The sequence below is a fragment of the Leptodactylus fuscus genome, chromosome 11, assembly GCF_031893055.1.
Source record: "Leptodactylus fuscus isolate aLepFus1 chromosome 11, aLepFus1.hap2, whole genome shotgun sequence".
NCBI lineage: Eukaryota > Metazoa > Chordata > Amphibia > Anura > Leptodactylidae > Leptodactylus > Leptodactylus fuscus.
The window spans coordinates 38,704,763-38,722,262 of record NC_134275.1 but is presented as its reverse complement, the minus strand read 5'-3'; the positions used below and the strand labels follow the sequence as shown (position 1 = coordinate 38,722,262).

Genomic DNA, 17,500 nt, shown 5'->3' with positions numbered 1-17,500 from the left:
GACTCCTGGACAATGGGCTCTGGTCCAGCTTGCTCTTTCTTTCACCCCCGGGATGGTTTCTTAGCCCTGCGCAGACCTTGCGCCCAGCCCTTTTGAAAGAGGGCGGCTGCGGCCTGTGACTGGTTGCTGAACAACACCTGTGGGTATAAGGGCCGCCCCCCAGCTCTTGCACTGCTCCTGTTGGAGTATGAAGTTCCCTTAAGAGAAGGCAAAAAGTGAAGAAGAAGGTCTAGCGTGAAGTAGTGCAAAGAGCTGCCAGCAGCCAGGCTGCAAAGTAGAAGAGGAGTAAGTGAGAAGCCTGTCTCTGCCTACGGCCACACCACCCTGAACACGCCTGATCTCGGAAGCTAAGCAGGGTCGGGCCTGGTTAGTACTTGGATGGGAGACCGCCTGGGAATACCAGGTGCTGTAGGCTTTTGCTTTTCCTCACTTCCACCAGCAGGGGTCACTCTCCTCTATGCCATTTTTACATTCACTTTTTACACTGCACACTTGCTTCTTTTACATTCGCTTTCTCTCTTGCACTCTTTAGGCCTTGCAAAATCCTAGTATTCTCAGTCTTACCGCTATCACTCTTAGCAGCCGCAGCGGGCGTGGTGGCCACCAGCGTTGTGGCTTTTTACTTTTAATAATAGCAGGCTTCATTTCCATAGTATCTGGGCCTCCCGCCGGGCTGGAAGCCATAGCTAGTAACCTGCAGACCAATTTACAGGGCAACACAGGCTGAACATCTTTGCAGACAACGTGCCCTAAGAAAAGAGAAGCTGACTGAAAAGCAGCTTCGCTTCCAGGCACGGGCAACCATCTCAACTTCTTCCTTAGCCGACTACTGGACAATGGGCTCTGGTCCAGCTTGCTCTTTCTTTCACCCCCGGGATGGTTTCTTAGCCCTGCGCAGACCTTGCGCCCAGCCCTTTTGAAAGAGGGCGGCTGCGGCCTGTGACTGGTTGCTGAACAACACCTGTGGGTATAAGGGCCGCCCCCAGCTCTTGCACTGCTCCTGTTGGAGTATGAAGTTCCCTTAAGAGAAGGCAAAAAGTGAAGAAAAAGGTCTAGCGTGAAGTAGTGCAAAGAGCTGCCAGCAGCCAGGCTGCAAAGTAGAAGAGGAGTAAGTGAGAAATTTGTCTCCGCCTACGGCCACACCACCCTGAACACGCCCGATCTCGTCTGATCTCGGAAGCTAAGCAGGGTCGAGCCTGGTTAGTACTTGGATGGGAGACCGCCTGGGAATACCAGGTGCTGTAGGCTTTTGCTTTTCCTCACTTCCACCAGCAGGGGTCACTCTCCTCTATGCCATTTTTACATTCACTTTTTACACTGCACACTTGCTTCTTTTACATTCGCTTTCTCTCTTGCACTCTTTAGGCCTTGCAAAATCCTAGTATTCTCAGTCTTACCGCTATCACTCTTAGCAGCCGCAGCGGGCGTGGTGGCCACCAGCGTTGTGGCTTTTTACTTTTAATAATAGCAGGCTTCATTTCCATAGTATCTGGGCCTCCCGCTGGGCTGGAAGCCATAGCTAGTAACCTGCAGACCAATTTACAGGGCAACACAGGCTGAACATCTTTGCAGACAACGTGCCCTAAGAAAAGAGAAGCTGACTGAAAAGCAGCTTCGCTTCCAGGCACGGGCAACCATCTCAACTTCTTCCTTAGCCGACTCCTGGACAATGGGCTCTGGTCCAGCTTGCTCTTTCTTTCACCCCCGGGATGGTTTCTTAGCCCTGCGCAGACCTTGCGCCCAGCCCTTTTGAAAGAGGGCGGCTGCGGCCTGTGACTGGTTGCTGAACAACACCTGTGGGTATAAGGGCCGCCCCCAGCTCTTGCACTGCTCCTGTTGGAGTATGAAGTTCCCTTAAGAGAAGGCAAAAAGTGAAGAAAAAGGTCTAGCGTGAAGTAGTGCAAAGGGCTGCCAGCAGCCAGGCTGCAAAGTAGAAGAGGAGTAAGTGAGAAGCCTGTCTCTGCCTACGGCCACACCACCCTGAACACGCCCGATCTCGTCTGATCTCGGAAGCTAAGCAGGGTCGGGCCTGGTTAGTACTTGGATGGGAGACCGCCTGGGAATACCAGGTGCTGTAGGCTTTTGCTTTTCCTCACTTCCACCAGCAGGGGTCACTCTCCTCTATGCCATTTTTACATTCACTTTTTACACTGCACACTTGCTTCTTTTACATTCGCTTTCTCTCTTGCACTCTTTAGGCCTTGCAAAATCCTAGTATTCTCAGTCTTACCGCTATCACTCTTAGCAGCCGCAGCGGGCGTGGTGGCCACCAGCGTTGTGGCTTTTTACTTTTAATAATAGCAGGCTTCATTTCCATAGTATCTGGGCCTCCCGCCGGGCTGGAAGCCATAGCTAGTAACCTGCAGACCAATTTACAGGGCAACACAGGCTGAACATCTTTGCAGACAACGCGCCCTAAGAAAAGAGAAGCTGACTGAAAAGCAGCTTCGCTTCCAGGCACGGGCAACCATCTCAACTTCTTCCTTAGTCGACTCCTGGACAATGGGCTCTGGTCCAGCTTGCTCTTTCTTTCACCCCCGGGATGGTTTCTTAGCCCTGCGCAGACCTTGCGCCCAGCCCTTTTAAAAGAGGGCGGCTGCGGCCTGTGACTGGTTGCTGAACAACACCTGTGGGTATAAGGGCCGCCCCCAGCTCTTGCACTGCTCCTGTTGGAGTATGAAGTTCCCTTAAGAGAAGGCAAAAAGTGAAGAAAAAGGTCTAGCGTGAAGTAGTGCAAAGAGCTGCCAGCAGCCAGGCTGCAAAGTAGAAGAGGAGTAAGTGAGAAGCCTGTCTCTGCCTACGGCCACACCACCCTGAACACGCCCGATCTCGTCTGATCTTGGAAGCTAAGCAGGGTCGGGCCTGGTTAGTACTTGGATGGGAGACCGCCTGGGAATACCAGGTGCTGTAGGCTTTTGCTTTTCCTCACTTCCACCAGCAGGGGTCACTCTCCTCTATGCCATTTTTACATTCACTTTTTACACTGCACACTTGCTTCTTTTACATTCGCTTTCTCTCTTGCACTCTTTAGGCCTTGCAAAATCCTAGTATTCTCAGTCTTACCGCTATCACTCTTAGCAGCCGCAGCGGGCGTGGTGGCCACCAGCGTTGTGGCTTTTTACTTTTAATAATAGCAGGCTTCATTTCCATAGTATCTGGGCCTCCCGCCGGGCTGGAAGCCATAGCTAGTAACCTGCAGACCAATTTACAGGGCAACACAGGCTGAACATCTTTGCAGACAACGCGCCCTAAGAAAAGAGAAGCTGACTGAAAAGCAGCTTCGCTTCCAGGCACGGGCAACCATCTCAACTTCTTCCTTAGCCGACTACTGGACAATGGGCTCTGGTCCAGCTTGCTCTTTCTTTCACCCCCGGGATGGTTTCTTAGCCCTGCGCAGACCTTGCGCCCAGCCCTTTTGAAAGAGGGCGGCTGCGGCCTGTGACTGGTTGCTGAACAACACCTGTGGGTATAAGGGCCGCCCCCAGCTCTTGCACTGCTCCTGTTGGAGTATGAAGTTCCCTTAAGAGAAGGCAAAAAGTGAAGAAAAAGGTCTAGCGTGAAGTAGTGCAAAGGGCTGCCAGCAGCCGGGCTGCCAGCAGCCGGGCTGCCAGCAGCCAGGCTGCAAAGTAGAAGAGGAGTAAGTGAGAAGCCTGTCTCTGCCTACGGCCACACCACCCTGAACACGCCCGATCTCGTCTGATCTTGGAAGCTAAGCAGGGTCGGGCCTGGTTAGTACTTGGATGGGAGACCGCCTGGGAATACCAGGTGCTGTAGGCTTTTGCTTTTCCTCACTTCCACCAGCAGGGGTCACTCTCCTCTATGCCATTTTTACATTCACTTTTTACACTGCACACTTGCTTCTTTTACATTCGCTTTCTCTCTTGCACTCTTTAGGCCTTGCAAAATCCTAGTATTCTCAGTCTTACCGCTATCACTCTTAGCAGCCGCAGCGGGCGTGGTGGCCACCAGCGTTGTGGCTTTTTACTTTTAATAATAGCAGTCTTCATTTCCATAGTATCTGGGCCTCCCGCCGGGCTGGAAGCCATAGCTAGTAACCTGCAGACCAATTTACAGGGCAACACAGGCTGAACATCTTTGCAGACAACGTGCCCTAAGAAAAGAGAAGCTGACTGAAAAGCAGCTTCGCTTCCAGGCACAGGCAACCATCTCAACTTCTTCCTTAGCCGACTCCTGGACAATGGGCTCTGGTCCAGCTTGCTCTTTCTTTCACCCCCGGGATGGTTTCTTAGCCCTGCGCAGACCTTGCGCCCAGCCCTTTTGAAAGAGGGCGGCTGCGGCCTGTGACTGGTTGCTGAACAACACCTGTGGGTATAAGGGCCGCCCCCAGCTCTTGCACTGCTCCTGTTGGAGTATGAAGTTCCCTTAAGAGAAGGCAAAAAGTGAAGAAAAAGGTCTAGCGTGAAGTAGTGCAAAGAGCTGCCAGCAGCCAGGCTGCAAAGTAGAAGAGGAGTAAGTGAGAAGCCTGTCTCTGCCTACGGCCACACCACCCTGAACACGCCCGATCTCATCTGATCTCGGAAGCTAAGCAGGGTGGGGCCTGGTTAGTGCTTGGATGGGAGACCGCCTGGGAATACCAGGTGCTTTTCCTTTTCCTTTTCCTCACTTCCACCAGCAGGGGTCACTCTCCTCTATGCCATTTTTACATTCACTTTTTACACTGCACACTTGCTTCTTTTACATTCGCTTTCTCTCTTGCACTCTTTAGGCCTTGCAAAATCCTAGTATTCTCAGTCTTACCGCTATCACTCTTAGCAGCCGCAGCGGGCGTGGTGGCCACCAGCGTTGTGGCTTTTTACTTTTAATAATAGCAGGCTTCATTTCCATAGTATCTGGGCCTCCCGCCGGGCTGGAAGCCATAGCTAGTAACCTGCAGACCAATTTACAGGGCAACACAGGCTGAACATCTTTGCAGACAACGTGCCCTAAGAAAAGAGAAGCTGACTGAAAAGCAGCTTCGCTTCCAGGCACGGGCAACCATCTCAACTTCTTCCTTAGCCGACTCCTGGACAATGGGCTCTGGTCCAGCTTGCTCTTTCTTTCACCCCCGGGATGGTTTCTTAGCCCTGCGCAGACCTTGCGCCCAGCCCTTTTGAAAGAGGGCGGCTGCGGCCTGTGACTGGTTGCTGAACAACACCTGTGGGTATAAGGGCCGCCCCCAGCTCTTGCACTGCTCCTGTTGGAGTATGAAGTTCCCTTAAGAGAAGGCAAAAAGTGAAGAAAAAGGTCTAGCGTGAAGTAGTGCAAAGAGCTGCCAGCAGCCAGGCTGCAAAGTAGAAGAGGAGTAAGTGAGAAGTCTGTCTCTGCCTACGGCCACACCACCCTGAACACGCCTGATCTCGGAAGCTAAGCAGGGTCGGGCCTGGTTAGTACTTGGATGGGAGACCGCCTGGGAATACCAGGTGCTGTAGACTTTTGCTTTTCCTCACTTCCACCAGCAGGGGTCACTCTCCTCTATGCCATTTTTACATTCACTTTTTACACTGCACACTTGCTTCTTTTACATTCGCTTTCTCTCTTGCACTCTTTAGGCCTTGCAAAATCCTAGTATTCTCAGTCTTACCGCTATCACTCTTAGCAGCCGCAGCGGGCGTGGTGGCCACCAGCGTTGTGGCTTTTTACTTTTAATAATAGCAGGCTTCATTTCCATAGTATCTGGGCCTCCCGCCGGGCTGGAAGCCATAGCTAGTAACCTGCAGACCAATTTACAGGGCAACACAGGCTGAACATCTTTGCAGACAACGCGCCCTAAGAAAAGAGAAGCTGACTGAAAAGCAGCTTCGCTTCCAGGCACGGGCAACCATCTCAACTTCTTCCTTAGCCGACTCCTGGACAATGGGCTCTGGTCCAGCTTGCTCTTTCTTTCACCCCCGGGATGGTTTCTTAGCCCTGCGCAGACCTTGCGCCCAGCCCTTTTGAAAGAGGGCGGCTGCGGCCTGTGACTGGTTGCTGAACAACACCTGTGGGTATAAGGGCCGCCCCCAGCTCTTGCACTGCTCCTGTTGGAGTATGAAGTTCCCTTAAGAGAAGGCAAAAAGTGAAGAAAAAGGTCTAGCGTGAAGTAGTGCAAAGAGCTGCCAGCAGCCAGGCTGCAAAGTAGAAGAGGAGTAAGTGAGAAGCCTGTCTCTGCCTACAGCCACACCACCCTGAACATGCCCGATCTCGTCTGATCTCGGAAGCTAAGCAGGGTCGGGCCTGGTTAGTACTTGGATGGGAGACCGCCTGGGAATACCAGGTGCTGTAGGCTTTTGCTTTTCCTCACTTCCACCAGCAGGGGTCACTCTCCTCTATGCCATTTTTACATTCACTTTTTACACTGCACACTTGCTTCTTTTACATTCGCTTTCTCTCTTGCACTCTTTAGGCCTTGCAAAATCCTAGTATTCTCAGTCTTACCGCTATCACTCTTAGCAGCCGCAGCGGGCGTGGTGGCCACCAGCGTTGTGGCTTTTTTCTTTTAATAATAGCAGGCTTCATTTCCATAGTATCTGGGCCTCCCGCCGGGCTGGAAGCCATAGCTAGTAACCTGCAGACCAATTTACAGGGCAACACAGGCTGAACATCTTTGCAGACAACGCGCCCTAAGAAAAGAGAAGCTGACTGAAAAGCAGCTTCGCTTCCAGGCACGGGCAACCATCTCAACTTCTTCCTTAGCCGACTACTGGACAATGGGCTCTGGTCCAGCTTGCTCTTTCTTTCACCCCCAGGATGGTTTCTTAGCCCTGCGCAGACCTTGCGCCCAGCCCTTTTGAAAGAGGGCGGCTGCGGCCTGTGACTGGTTGCTGAACAACACCTGTGGGTATAAGGGCCGCCCCCCAGCTCTTGCACTGCTCCTGTTGGAGTATGAAGTTCCCTTAAGAGAAGGTAAAAAGTGAAGAAGAAGGTCTAGCGTGAAGTAGTGCAAAGAGCTGCCAGCAGCCAGGCTGCAAAGTAGAAGAGGAGTAAGTGAGAAGCCAGTCTCTGCCTACGGCCACACCACCCTGAACACGCCCGATCTCGTCTGATCTCGGAAGCTAAGCAGGGTCGGGCCTGGTTAGTACTTGGATGGGAATCCGCCTGGGAATACCAGGTGCTGTAGGCTTTTGCTTTTCCTCACTTCCACCAGCAGGGGTCACTCTCCTCTATGCCATTTTTACATTCACTTTTTACACTGCACACTTGCTTCTTTTGCATTCGCTTTCTCTCTTGCACTCTTTAGGCCTTGCAAAATCCTAGTATTCTCAGTCTTACCGCTATCACTCTTAGCAGCCGCAGCGGGCGTGGTGGCCACCAGCGTTGTGGCTTTTTACTTTTAATAATAGCAGGCTTCATTTCCATAGTATCTGGGCCTCCCGCCGGGCTGGAAGCCATAGCTAGTAACCTGCAGACCAATTTACAGGGCAACACAGGCTGAACATCTTTGCAGACAACGCGCCCTAAGAAAAGAGAAGCTGACTGAAAAGCAGCTTCGCTTCCAGGCACGGGCAACCATCTCAACTTCTTCCTTAGCCGACTCCTGGACAATGGGCTCTGGTCCAGCTTGCTCTTTCTTTCACCCCCGGGATGGTTTCTTAGCCCTGCGCAGACCTTGCGCCCAGCCCTTTTGAAAGAGGGCGGCTGCGGCCTGTGACTGGTTGCTGAACAACACCTGTGGGTATAAGGGCCGCCCCCAGCTCTTGCACTGCTCCTGTTGGAGTATGAAGTTCCCTTAAGAGAAGGCAAAAAGTGAAGAAAAAGGTCTAGCGTGAAGTAGTGCAAAGGGCTGCCAGCAGCCAGGCTGCAAAGTAGAAGAGGAGTAAGTGAGAAGCCTGTCTCTGCCTACGGCCACACCACCCTGAACACGCCCGATCTCGTCTGATCTCGGAAGCTAAGCAGGGTCGAGCCTGGTTAGTACTTGGATGGGAGACCGCCTGGGAATACCAGGTGCTGTAGGCTTTTGCTTTTCCTCACTTCCACCAGCAGGGGTCACTCTCCTCTATGCCATTTTTACATTCACTTTTTACACTGCACACTTGCTTCTTTTACATTCGCTTTCTCTCTTGCACTCTTTAGGCCTTGCAAAATCCTAGTATTCTCAGTCTTACCGCTATCACTCTTAGCAGCCGCAGCGGGCGTGGTGGCCACCAGCGTTGTGGCTTTTTACTTTTAATAATAGCAGGCTTCATTTCCATAGTATCTGGGCCTCCCGCCGGGCTGGAAGCCATAGCTAGTAACCTGCAGACCAATTTACAGGGCAACACAGGCTGAACATCTTTGCAGACAACGCGCCCTAATAAAAGAGAAGCTGACTGAAAAGCAGCTTCGCTTCCAGGCACGGGCAACCATCTCAACTTCTTCCTTAGCCGACTCCTGGACAATGGGCTCTGGTCCAGCTTGCTCTTTCTTTCACCCCCGGGATGGTTTCTTAGCCCTGCGCAGACCTTGCGCCCAGCCCTTTTGAAAGAGGGCGGCTGCGGCCTGTGACTGGTTGCTGAACAACACCTGTGGGTATAAGGGCCGCCCCCAGCTCTTGCACTGCTCCTGTTGGAGTATGAAGTTCCCTTAAGAGAAGGCAAAAAGTGAAGAAAAAGGTCTAGCGTGAAGTAGTGCAAAGGGCTGCCAGCAGCCAGGCTGCAAAGTAGAAGAGGAGTAAGTGAGAAGCCTGTCTCTGCCTACGGCCACACCACCCTGAACACGCCCGATCTCCTCTGATCTCGGAAGCTAAGCAGGGTCGGGCCTGGTTAGTACTTGGATGGGAGACCGCCTGGGAATACCAGGTGCTGTAGGCTTTTGCTTTTCCTCACTTCCACCAGCAGGGGTCACTCTCCTCTATGCCATTTTTACATTCACTTTTTACACTGCACACTTGCTTCTTTTACATTCGCTTTCTCTCTTGCACTCTTTAGGCCTTGCAAAATCCTAGTATTCTCAGTCTTACCGCTATCACTCTTAGCAGCCGCAGCGGGCGTGGTGGCCACCAGCGTTGTGGCTTTTTACTTTTAATAATAGCAGGCTTCATTTCCATAGTATCTGGGCCTCCCGCCGGGCTGGAAGCCATAGCTAGTAACCTGCAGACCAATTTACAGGGCAACACAGGCTGAACATCTTTGCAGACAACGCGCCCTAAGAAAAGAGAAGCTGACTGAAAAGCAGCTTCGCTTCCAGGCACGGGCAACCATCTCAACTTCTTCCTTAGCCGACTACTGGACAATGGGCTCTGGTCCAGCTTGCTCTTTCTTTCACCCCCGGGATGGTTTCTTAGCCCTGCGCAGACCTTGCGCCCAGCCCTTTTGAAAGAGGGCGGCTGCGGCCTGTGACTGGTTGCTGAACAACACCTGTGGGTATAAGGGCCGCCCCCAGCTCTTGCACTGCTCCTGTTGGAGTATGAAGTTCCCTTAAGAGAAGGCAAAAAGTGAAGAAGAAGGTCTAGCGTGAAGTAGTGCAAAGAGCTGCCAGCAGCCAGGCTGCAAAGTAGAAGAGGAGTAAGTGAGAAGCCTGTCTCTGCCTACGGCCACACCACCCTGAACACGCCTGATCTCGTCTGATCTCGGAAGCTAAGCAGGGTCGGGCCTGGTTAGTACTTTGATGGGAGACCGCCTGGGAATACCAGGTGCTGTAGGCTTTTGCTTTTCCTCACTTCCACCAGCAGGGGTCACTCTCCTCTATGCCATTTTTACATTCACTTTTTACACTGCACACTTGCTTCTTTTACATTCGCTTTCTCTCTTGCACTCTTTAGGCCTTGCAAAATCCTAGTATTCTCAGTCTTACCGCTATCACTCTTAGCAGCCGCAGCGGGCGTGGTGGCCACCAGCGTTGTGGCTTTTTACTTTTAATAATAGCAGGCTTCATTTCCATAGTATCTGGGCCTCCCGCCGGGCTGGAAGCCATAGCTAGTAACCTGCAGACCAATTTACAGGGCAACACAGGCTGAACATCTTTGCAGACAACGTGCCCTAAGAAAAGAGAAGCTGACTGAAAAGCAGCTTCGCTTCCAGGCACGGGCAACCATCTCAACTTCTTCCTTAGCCGACTCCTGGACAATGGGCTCTGGTCCAGCTTGCTCTTTCTTTCACCCCCGGGATGGTTTCTTAGCCCTGCGCAGACCTTGCGCCCAGCCCTTTTGAAAGAGGGCGGCTGCGGCCTGTGACTGGTTGCTGAACAACACCTGTGGGTATAAGGGCCGCCCCCAGCTCTTGCACTGCTCCTGTTGGAGTATGAAGTTCCCTTAAGAGAAGGCAAAAAGTGAAGAAAAAGGTCTAGCGTGAAGTAGTGCAAAGAGCTGCCAGCAGCCAGGCTGCAAAGTAGAAGAGGAGTAAGTGAGAAGTTTGTCTCCGCCTACGGCCACACCACCCTGAACACGTCTGATCTCGGAAGCTAAGCAGGGTCGGGCCTGGTTAGTACTTGGATGGGAGACCGCCTGGGAATACCAGGTGCTGTAGGCTTTTGCTTTTCCTCACTTCCACCAGCAGGGGTCACTCTCCTCTATGCCATTTTTACATTCACTTTTTACACTGCACACTTGCTTCTTTTACATTCGCTTTCTCTCTTGCACTCTTTAGGCCTTGCAAAATCCTAGTATTCTCAGTCTTACCGCTATCACTCTTAGCAGCCGCAGCGGGCGTGGTGGCCACCAGCGTTGTGGCTTTTTACTTTTAATAATAGCAGGCTTCATTTCCATAGTATCTGGGCCTCCCGCCGGGCTGGAAGCCATAGCTAGTAACCTGCAGACCAATTTACAGGGCAACACAGGCTGAACATCTTTGCAGACAACGCGCCCTAAGAAAAGAGAAGCTGACTGAAAAGCAGCTTCGCTTCCAGGCACGGGCAACCATCTCAACTTCTTCCTTAGCCGACTCCTGGACAATGGGCTCTGGTCCAGCTTGCTCTTTCTTTCACCCCCAGGATGGTTTTTTAGCCCTGCGCAGACCTTGCGCCCAGCCCTTTTGAAAGAGGGCGGCTGCGGCCTGTGACTGGTTGCTGAACAACACCTGTGGGTATAAGGGCCGCCCCCAGCTCTTGCACTGCTCCTGTTGGAGTATGAAGTTCCCTTAAGAGAAGGCAAAAAGTGAAGAAAAAGGTCTAGCGTGAAGTAGTGCAAAGGGCTGCCAGCAGCCAGGCTGCAAAGTAGAAGAGGAGTAAGTGAGAAGCCTGTCTCTGCCTACGGCCACACCACCCTGAACACGCCCGATCTCGTCTGATCTCGGAAGCTAAGCAGGGTCGGGCCTGGTTAGTACTTGGATGGGAGACCGCCTGGGAATACCAGGTGCTGTAGGCTTTTGCTTTTCCTCACTTCCACCAGCAGGGGTCACTCTCCTCTATGCCATTTTTACATTCACTTTTTACACTGCACACTTGCTTCTTTTACATTCGCTTTCTCTCTTGCACTCTTTAGGCCTTGCAAAATCCTAGTATTCTCAGTCTTACCGCTATCACTCTTAGCAGCCGCAGCGGGCGTGGTGGCCACCAGCGTTGTGGCTTTTTACTTTTAATAATAGCAGGCTTCATTTCCATAGTATCTGGGCCTCCCGCCGGGCTGGAAGCCATAGCTAGTAACCTGCAGACCAATTTACAGGGCAACACAGGCTGAACATCTTTGCAGACAACGCGCCCTAAGAAAAGAGAAGCTGACTGAAAAGCAGCTTCGCTTCCAGGCACGGGCAACCATCTCAACTTCTTCCTTAGCCGACTCCTGGACAATGGGCTCTGGTCCAGCTTGCTCTTTCTTTCACCCCCGGGATGGTTTCTTAGCCCTGCGCAGACCTTGCGCCCAGCCCTTTTGAAAGAGGGCGGCTGCGGCCTGTGACTGGTTGCTGAACAACACCTGTGGGTATAAGGGCCGCCCCCAGCTCTTGCACTGCTCCTGTTGGAGTATGAAGTTCCCTTAAGAGAAGGCAAAAAGTGAAGAAAAAGGTCTAGCGTGAAGTAGTGCAAAGAGCTGCCAGCAGCCAGGCTGCAAAGTAGAAGAGGAGTAAGTGAGAAGTTTGTCTCCGCCTACGGCCACACCACCCTGAACACGTCTGATCTCGGAAGCTAAGCAGGGTCGGGCCTGGTTAGTACTTGGATGGGAGACCGCCTGGGAATACCAGGTGCTGTAGGCTTTTGCTTTTCCTCACTTCCACCAGCAGGGGTCACTCTCCTCTATGCCATTTTTACATTCACTTTTTACACTGCACACTTGCTTCTTTTACATTCGCTTTCTCTCTTGCACTCTTTAGGCCTTGCAAAATCCTAGTATTCTCAGTCTTACCGCTATCACTCTTAGCAGCCGCAGCGGGCGTGGTGGCCACCAGCGTTGTGGCTTTTTACTTTTAATAATAGCAGGCTTCATTTCCATAGTATCTGGGCCTCCCGCCGGGCTGGAAGCCATAGCTAGTAACCTGCAGACCAATTTACAGGGCAACACAGGCTGAACATCTTTGCAGACAACGTGCCCTAAGAAAAGAGAAGCTGACTGAAAAGCAGCTTCGCTTCCAGGCACGGGCAACCATCTCAACTTCTTCCTTAGCCGACTCCTGGACAATGGGCTCTGGTCCAGCTTGCTCTTTCTTTCACCCCCGGGATGGTTTCTTAGCCCTGCGCAGACCTTGCGCCCAGCCCTTTTGAAAGAGGGCGGCTGCGGCCTGTGACTGGTTGCTGAACAACACCTGTGGGTATAAGGGCCGCCCCCAGCTCTTGCACTGCTCCTGTTGGAGTATGAAGTTCCCTTAAGAGAAGGCAAAAAGTGAACAAAAAGGTCTAGCGTGAAGTAGTGCAAAGAGCTGCCAGCAGCCAGGCTGCAAAGTAGAAGAGGAGTAAGTGAGAAGTTTGTCTCCGCCTACGGCCACACCACCCTGAACACGCCCGATCTCGTCTGATCTCGGAAGCTAAGCAGGGTCGGGCCTGGTTAGTACTTGGATGGGAGACCGCCTGGGAATACCAGGTGCTGTAGGCTTTTGCTTTTCCTCACTTCCACCAGCAGGGGTCACTCTCCTCTATGCCATTTTTACATTCACTTTTTACACTGCACACTTGCTTCTTTTACATTCGCTTTCTCTCTTGCACTCTTTAGGCCTTGCAAAATCCTAGTATTCTCAGTCTTACCGCTATCACTCTTAGCAGCCGCAGTGGGCGTGGTGGCCACCAGCGTTGTGGCTTTTTACTTTTAATAATAGCAGGCTTCATTTCCATAGTATCTGGGCCTCCCGCCGGGCTGGAAGCCATAGCTAGTAACCTGCAGACCAATTTACAGGGCAACACAGGCTGAACATCTTTGCAGACAACGTGCCCTAAGAAAAGAGAAGCTGACTGAAAAGCAGCTTCGCTTCCAGGCACGGGCAACCATCTCAACTTCTTCCTTAGCCGACTCCTGGACAATGGGCTCTGGTCCAGCTTGCTCTTTCTTTCACCCCCGGGATGGTTTCTTAGCCCTGCGCAGACCTTGCGCCCAGCCCTTTTGAAAGAGGGCGGCTGCGGCCTGTGACTGGTTGCTGAACAACACCTGTGGGTATAAGGGCCGCCCCCAGCTCTTGCACTGCTCCTGTTGGAGTATGAAGTTCCCTTAAGAGAAGGCAAAAAGTGAAGAAAAAGGTCTAGCGTGAAGTAGTGCAAAGGGCTGCCAGCAGCCAGGCTGCAAAGTAGAAGAGGAGTAAGTGAGAAGCCTTTCTCTGCCTACGGCCACACCACCCTGAACACGCCCGATCTCGTCTGATCTCGGAAGCTAAGCAGGGTCGGGCCTGGTTAGTACTTGGATGGGAGACCGCCTGGGAATACCAGGTGCTGTAGGCTTTTGCTTTTCCTCACTTCCACCAGCAGGGGTCACTCTCCTCTATGCCATTTTTACATTCACTTTTTACACTGCACACTTGCTTCTTTTACATTCGCTTTCTCTCTTGCACTCTTTAGGCCTTGCAAAATCCTAGTATTCTCAGTCTTACCGCTATCACTCTTAGCAGCCGCAGCGGGCGTGGTGGCCACCAGCGTTGTGGCTTTTTACTTTTAATAATAGCAGGCTTCATTTCCATAGTATCTGGGCCTCCCGCCGGGCTGGAAGCCATAGCTAGTAACCTGCAGACCAATTTACAGGGCAACACAGGCTGAACATCTTTGCAGACAACGCGCCCTAAGAAAAGAGAAGCTGACTGAAAAGCAGCTTCGCTTCCAGGCACGGGCAACCATCTCAACTTCTTCCTTAGCCGACTACTGGACAATGGGCTCTGGTCCAGCTTGCTCTTTCTTTCACCCCCGGGATGGTTTCTTAGCCCTGCGCAGACCTTGCGCCCAGCCCTTTTGAAAGAGGGCGGCTGCGGCCTGTGACTGGTTGCTGAACAACACCTGTGGGTATAAGGGCCGCCCCCCAGCTCTTGCACTGCTCCTGTTGGAGTATGAAGTTCCCTTAAGAGAAGGCAAAAAGTGAAGAAGAAGGTCTAGCGTGAAGTAGTGCAAAGAGCTGCCAGCAGCCAGGCTGCAAAGCAGAAGAGGAGTAAGTGAGAAGCCTGTCTCTGCCTACGGCCACACCACCCTGAACACGCCCGATCTCGTCTGATCTCGGAAGCTAAGCAGGGTCGGGCCTGGTTAGTACTTGGATGGGAGACCGCCTGGGAATACCAGGTGCTGTAGGCTTTTGCTTTTCCTCACTTCCACCAGCAGGGGTCACTCTCCTCTATGCCATTTTTACATTCACTTTTTACACTGCACACTTGCTTCTTTTACATTCGCTTTCTCTCTTGCACTCTTTAGGCCTTGCAAAATCCTAGTATTCTCAGTCTTACCGCTATCACTCTTAGCAGCCGCAGCGGGCGTGGTGGCCACCAGCGTTGTGGCTTTTTACTTTTAATAATAGCAGGCTTCATTTCCATAGTATCTGGGCCTCCCGCCGGGCTGGAAGCCATAGCTAGTAACCTGCAGACCAATTTACAGGGCAACACAGGCTGAACATCTTTGCAGACAACGTGCCCTAAGAAAAGAGAAGCTGACTGAAAAGCAGCTTCGCTTCCAGGCACGGGCAACCATCTCAACTTCTTTCTTAGCCGACTACTGGACAATGGGCTCTGGTCCAGCTTGCTCTTTCTTTCACCCCCGGGATGGTTTCTTAGCCCTGCGCAGACCTTGCGCCCAGCCCTTTTGAAAGAGGGCGGCTGCGGCCTGTGACTGGTTGCTGAACAACACCTGTGGGTATAAGGGCCGCCCCCAGCTCTTGCACTGCTCCTGTTGGAGTATGAAGTTCCCTTAAGAGAAGGCAAAAAGTGAAGAAAAAGGTCTAGCGTGAAGTAGTGCAAAGGGCTGCCAGCAGCCAGGCTGCAAAGTAGAAGAGGAGTAAGTGAGAAGTCTGTCTCTGCCTACGGCCACACCACCCTGAACACGCCCAATCTCGTCTGATCTCGGAAGCTAAGCAGGGTCGGGCCTGGTTAGTACTTGGATGGGAGACCGCCTGGGAATACCAGGTGCTGTAGGCTTTTGCTTTTCCTCACTTCCACCAGCAGGGGTCACTCTCCTCTATGCCATTTTTACATTCACTTTTTACACTGCACACTTGCTTCTTTTACATTCGCTTTCTCTCTTGCACTCTTTAGGCCTTGCAAAATCCTAGTATTCTCAGTCTTACCGCTATCACTCTTAGCAGCCGCAGCGGGCGTGGTGGCCACCAGCGTTGTGGCTTTTTACTTTTAATAATAGCAGGCTTCATTTCCATAGTATCTGGGCCTCCCGCCGGGCTGGAAGCCATAGCTAGTAACCTGCAGACCAATTTACAGGGCAACACAGGCTGAACATCTTTGCAGACAACGCGCCCTAATAAAAGAGAAGCTGACTGAAAAGCAGCTTCGCTTCCAGGAACGGGCAACCATCTCAACTTCTTCCTTAGCCGACTCCTGGACAATGGGCTCTGGTCCAGCTTGCTCTTTCTTTCACCCCCGGGATGGTTTCTTAGCCCTGCGCAGACCTTGCGCCCAGCCCTTTTGAAAGAGGGCGGCTGCGGCCTGTGACTGGTTGCTGAACAACACCTGTGGGTATAAGGGCCGCCCCCAGCTCTTGCATTGCTCCTGTTGGAGTATGAAGTTCCCTAAAGAGAAGGCAAAAAGTGAAGAAAAAGGTCTAGCGTGAAGTAGTGCAAAGAGCTGCCAGCAGCCAGGCTGCAAAGTAGAAGAGGAGTAAGTGAGAAGCCTGTCTCTGCCTACGGCCACACCACCCTGAACACGCCCGATCTCGTCTGATCTCGGAAGCTAAGCAGGGTCGGGCCTGGTTAGTACTTGGATGGGAGACCGCCTGGGAATACCAGGTGCTGTAGGCTTTTGCTTTTCCTCACTTCCACCAGCAGGGGTCACTCTCCTCTATGCCATTTTTACATTCACGTTTTACACTGCACACTTGCTTCTTTTACATTCACTTTCTCTCTTGCACTCTTTAGGCCTTGCAAAATCCTAGTATTCTCAGTCTTACCGCTATCACTCTTAGCAGCCGCAGCGGGCGTGGTGGCCACCAGCGTTGTGGCTTTTTTCTTTTAATAATAGCAGGCTTCATTTCCATAGTATCTGGGCCTCCCGCCGGGCTGGAAGCCATAGCTAGTAACCTGCAGACCAATTTACAGGGCAACACAGGCTGAACATCTTTGCAGACAACGCGCCCTAAGAAAAGAGAAGCTGACTGAAAAGCAGCTTCGCTTCCAGGCACGGGCAACCATCTCAACTTCTTCCTTAGCCGACTACTGGACAATGGGCTCTGGTCCAGCTTGCTCTTTCTTTCACCCCCGGGATGGTTTCTTAGCCCTGCGCAGACCTTGCGCCCAGCCCTTTTGAAAGAGGGCGGCTGCGGCCTGTGACTGGTTGCTGAACAACACCTGTGGGTATAAGGGCCGCCCCCAGCTCTTGCACTGCTCCTGTTGGAGTATGAAGTTCCCTTAAGAGAAGGCAAAAAGTGAAGAAAAAGGTCTAGCGTGAAGTAGTGCAAAGGGCTGCCAGCAGCCAGGCTGCAAAGTAGAAGAGGAGTAAGTGAGAAGCCTGTCTCTGCCTACGGCCACACCACCCTGAACACGCCCGATCTCGTCTGATCTCGGAAGCTAAGCAGGGTCGGGCCTGGTTAGTACTTGGATGGGAGACCGCCTGGGAATACCCGGTGCTGTAGGCTTTTGCTTTTCCTCACTTCCACCAGCAGGGGTCACTCTCCTCTATGCCATTTTTACATTCACTTTTTACACTGCACACTTGCTTCTTTTACATTCGCTTTCTCTCTTGCACTCTTTAGGCCTTGCAAAATCCTAGTATTCTCAGTCTTACCGCTATCACTCTTAGCAGCCGCAGCGGGCGTGGTGGCCACCAGCGTTGTGGCTTTTTACTTTTAATAATAGCAGGCTTCATTTCCATAGTATCTGGGCCTCCCGCCGGGCTGGAAGCCATAGCTAGTAACCTGCAGACCAATTTACAGGGCAACACAGGCTGAACATCTTTGCAGACAACGTGCCCTAAGAAAAGAGAAGCTGACTGAAAAGCAGCTTCGCTTCCAGGCACGGGCAACCATCTCAACTTCTTCCTTAGCCGACTCCTGGACAATG

The 17,500-nt window shown here is 52.2% G+C and overlaps 16 non-coding genes and 5 pseudogenes across 16 annotated transcripts; all 21 read left to right on the top strand.

Moving 5' to 3' along the window:
- Nucleotides 1-306: 306 nt before the first annotated feature.
- LOC142185722 (5S ribosomal RNA) lies at nucleotides 307-415 on the top strand (annotated as a pseudogene).
- Nucleotides 416-1,129: 714 nt separating this feature from the next.
- Nucleotides 1,130-1,248, top strand: LOC142185683 (5S ribosomal RNA). Its single transcript, XR_012711904.1, has one exon. It is a non-coding gene; the product is annotated as a 5S ribosomal RNA (ribosomal RNA).
- Nucleotides 1,249-1,962: 714 nt separating this feature from the next.
- LOC142185811 (5S ribosomal RNA) lies at nucleotides 1,963-2,081 on the top strand. Its single transcript, XR_012711982.1, has one exon. It is a non-coding gene; the product is annotated as a 5S ribosomal RNA (ribosomal RNA).
- A 714-nt stretch (nucleotides 2,082-2,795) lies between these two features.
- Nucleotides 2,796-2,914, top strand: LOC142185674 (5S ribosomal RNA). The gene has a single exon (XR_012711895.1). It is a non-coding gene; the product is annotated as a 5S ribosomal RNA (ribosomal RNA).
- A 744-nt stretch (nucleotides 2,915-3,658) lies between these two features.
- Nucleotides 3,659-3,777, top strand: LOC142185673 (5S ribosomal RNA). The gene has a single exon (XR_012711894.1). It is a non-coding gene; the product is annotated as a 5S ribosomal RNA (ribosomal RNA).
- Nucleotides 3,778-4,491: 714 nt separating this feature from the next.
- LOC142185747 (5S ribosomal RNA) lies at nucleotides 4,492-4,608 on the top strand (annotated as a pseudogene).
- Nucleotides 4,609-5,323: 715 nt separating this feature from the next.
- Nucleotides 5,324-5,432, top strand: LOC142185727 (5S ribosomal RNA; annotated as a pseudogene).
- A 714-nt stretch (nucleotides 5,433-6,146) lies between these two features.
- LOC142185661 (5S ribosomal RNA) lies at nucleotides 6,147-6,265 on the top strand. Its single transcript, XR_012711882.1, has one exon. It is a non-coding gene; the product is annotated as a 5S ribosomal RNA (ribosomal RNA).
- A 715-nt stretch (nucleotides 6,266-6,980) lies between these two features.
- Nucleotides 6,981-7,099, top strand: LOC142185678 (5S ribosomal RNA). The gene has a single exon (XR_012711899.1). It is a non-coding gene; the product is annotated as a 5S ribosomal RNA (ribosomal RNA).
- A 714-nt stretch (nucleotides 7,100-7,813) lies between these two features.
- On the top strand, nucleotides 7,814-7,932 carry LOC142185682 (5S ribosomal RNA). The gene has a single exon (XR_012711903.1). It is a non-coding gene; the product is annotated as a 5S ribosomal RNA (ribosomal RNA).
- Nucleotides 7,933-8,646: 714 nt separating this feature from the next.
- LOC142185660 (5S ribosomal RNA) lies at nucleotides 8,647-8,765 on the top strand. Its single transcript, XR_012711881.1, has one exon. It is a non-coding gene; the product is annotated as a 5S ribosomal RNA (ribosomal RNA).
- A 714-nt stretch (nucleotides 8,766-9,479) lies between these two features.
- Nucleotides 9,480-9,598, top strand: LOC142185670 (5S ribosomal RNA). The gene has a single exon (XR_012711891.1). It is a non-coding gene; the product is annotated as a 5S ribosomal RNA (ribosomal RNA).
- A 714-nt stretch (nucleotides 9,599-10,312) lies between these two features.
- Nucleotides 10,313-10,421, top strand: LOC142185734 (5S ribosomal RNA; annotated as a pseudogene).
- A 714-nt stretch (nucleotides 10,422-11,135) lies between these two features.
- On the top strand, nucleotides 11,136-11,254 carry LOC142185810 (5S ribosomal RNA). The gene has a single exon (XR_012711981.1). It is a non-coding gene; the product is annotated as a 5S ribosomal RNA (ribosomal RNA).
- A 714-nt stretch (nucleotides 11,255-11,968) lies between these two features.
- Nucleotides 11,969-12,077, top strand: LOC142185733 (5S ribosomal RNA; annotated as a pseudogene).
- A 714-nt stretch (nucleotides 12,078-12,791) lies between these two features.
- On the top strand, nucleotides 12,792-12,910 carry LOC142185809 (5S ribosomal RNA). The gene has a single exon (XR_012711980.1). It is a non-coding gene; the product is annotated as a 5S ribosomal RNA (ribosomal RNA).
- Nucleotides 12,911-13,624: 714 nt separating this feature from the next.
- LOC142185808 (5S ribosomal RNA) lies at nucleotides 13,625-13,743 on the top strand. The gene has a single exon (XR_012711979.1). It is a non-coding gene; the product is annotated as a 5S ribosomal RNA (ribosomal RNA).
- A 715-nt stretch (nucleotides 13,744-14,458) lies between these two features.
- On the top strand, nucleotides 14,459-14,577 carry LOC142185807 (5S ribosomal RNA). Its single transcript, XR_012711978.1, has one exon. It is a non-coding gene; the product is annotated as a 5S ribosomal RNA (ribosomal RNA).
- A 714-nt stretch (nucleotides 14,578-15,291) lies between these two features.
- On the top strand, nucleotides 15,292-15,410 carry LOC142185688 (5S ribosomal RNA). The gene has a single exon (XR_012711909.1). It is a non-coding gene; the product is annotated as a 5S ribosomal RNA (ribosomal RNA).
- Nucleotides 15,411-16,124: 714 nt separating this feature from the next.
- LOC142185805 (5S ribosomal RNA) lies at nucleotides 16,125-16,243 on the top strand. The gene has a single exon (XR_012711977.1). It is a non-coding gene; the product is annotated as a 5S ribosomal RNA (ribosomal RNA).
- Nucleotides 16,244-16,957: 714 nt separating this feature from the next.
- LOC142185656 (5S ribosomal RNA) lies at nucleotides 16,958-17,076 on the top strand. The gene has a single exon (XR_012711877.1). It is a non-coding gene; the product is annotated as a 5S ribosomal RNA (ribosomal RNA).
- Nucleotides 17,077-17,500: the final 424 nt, after the last annotated feature.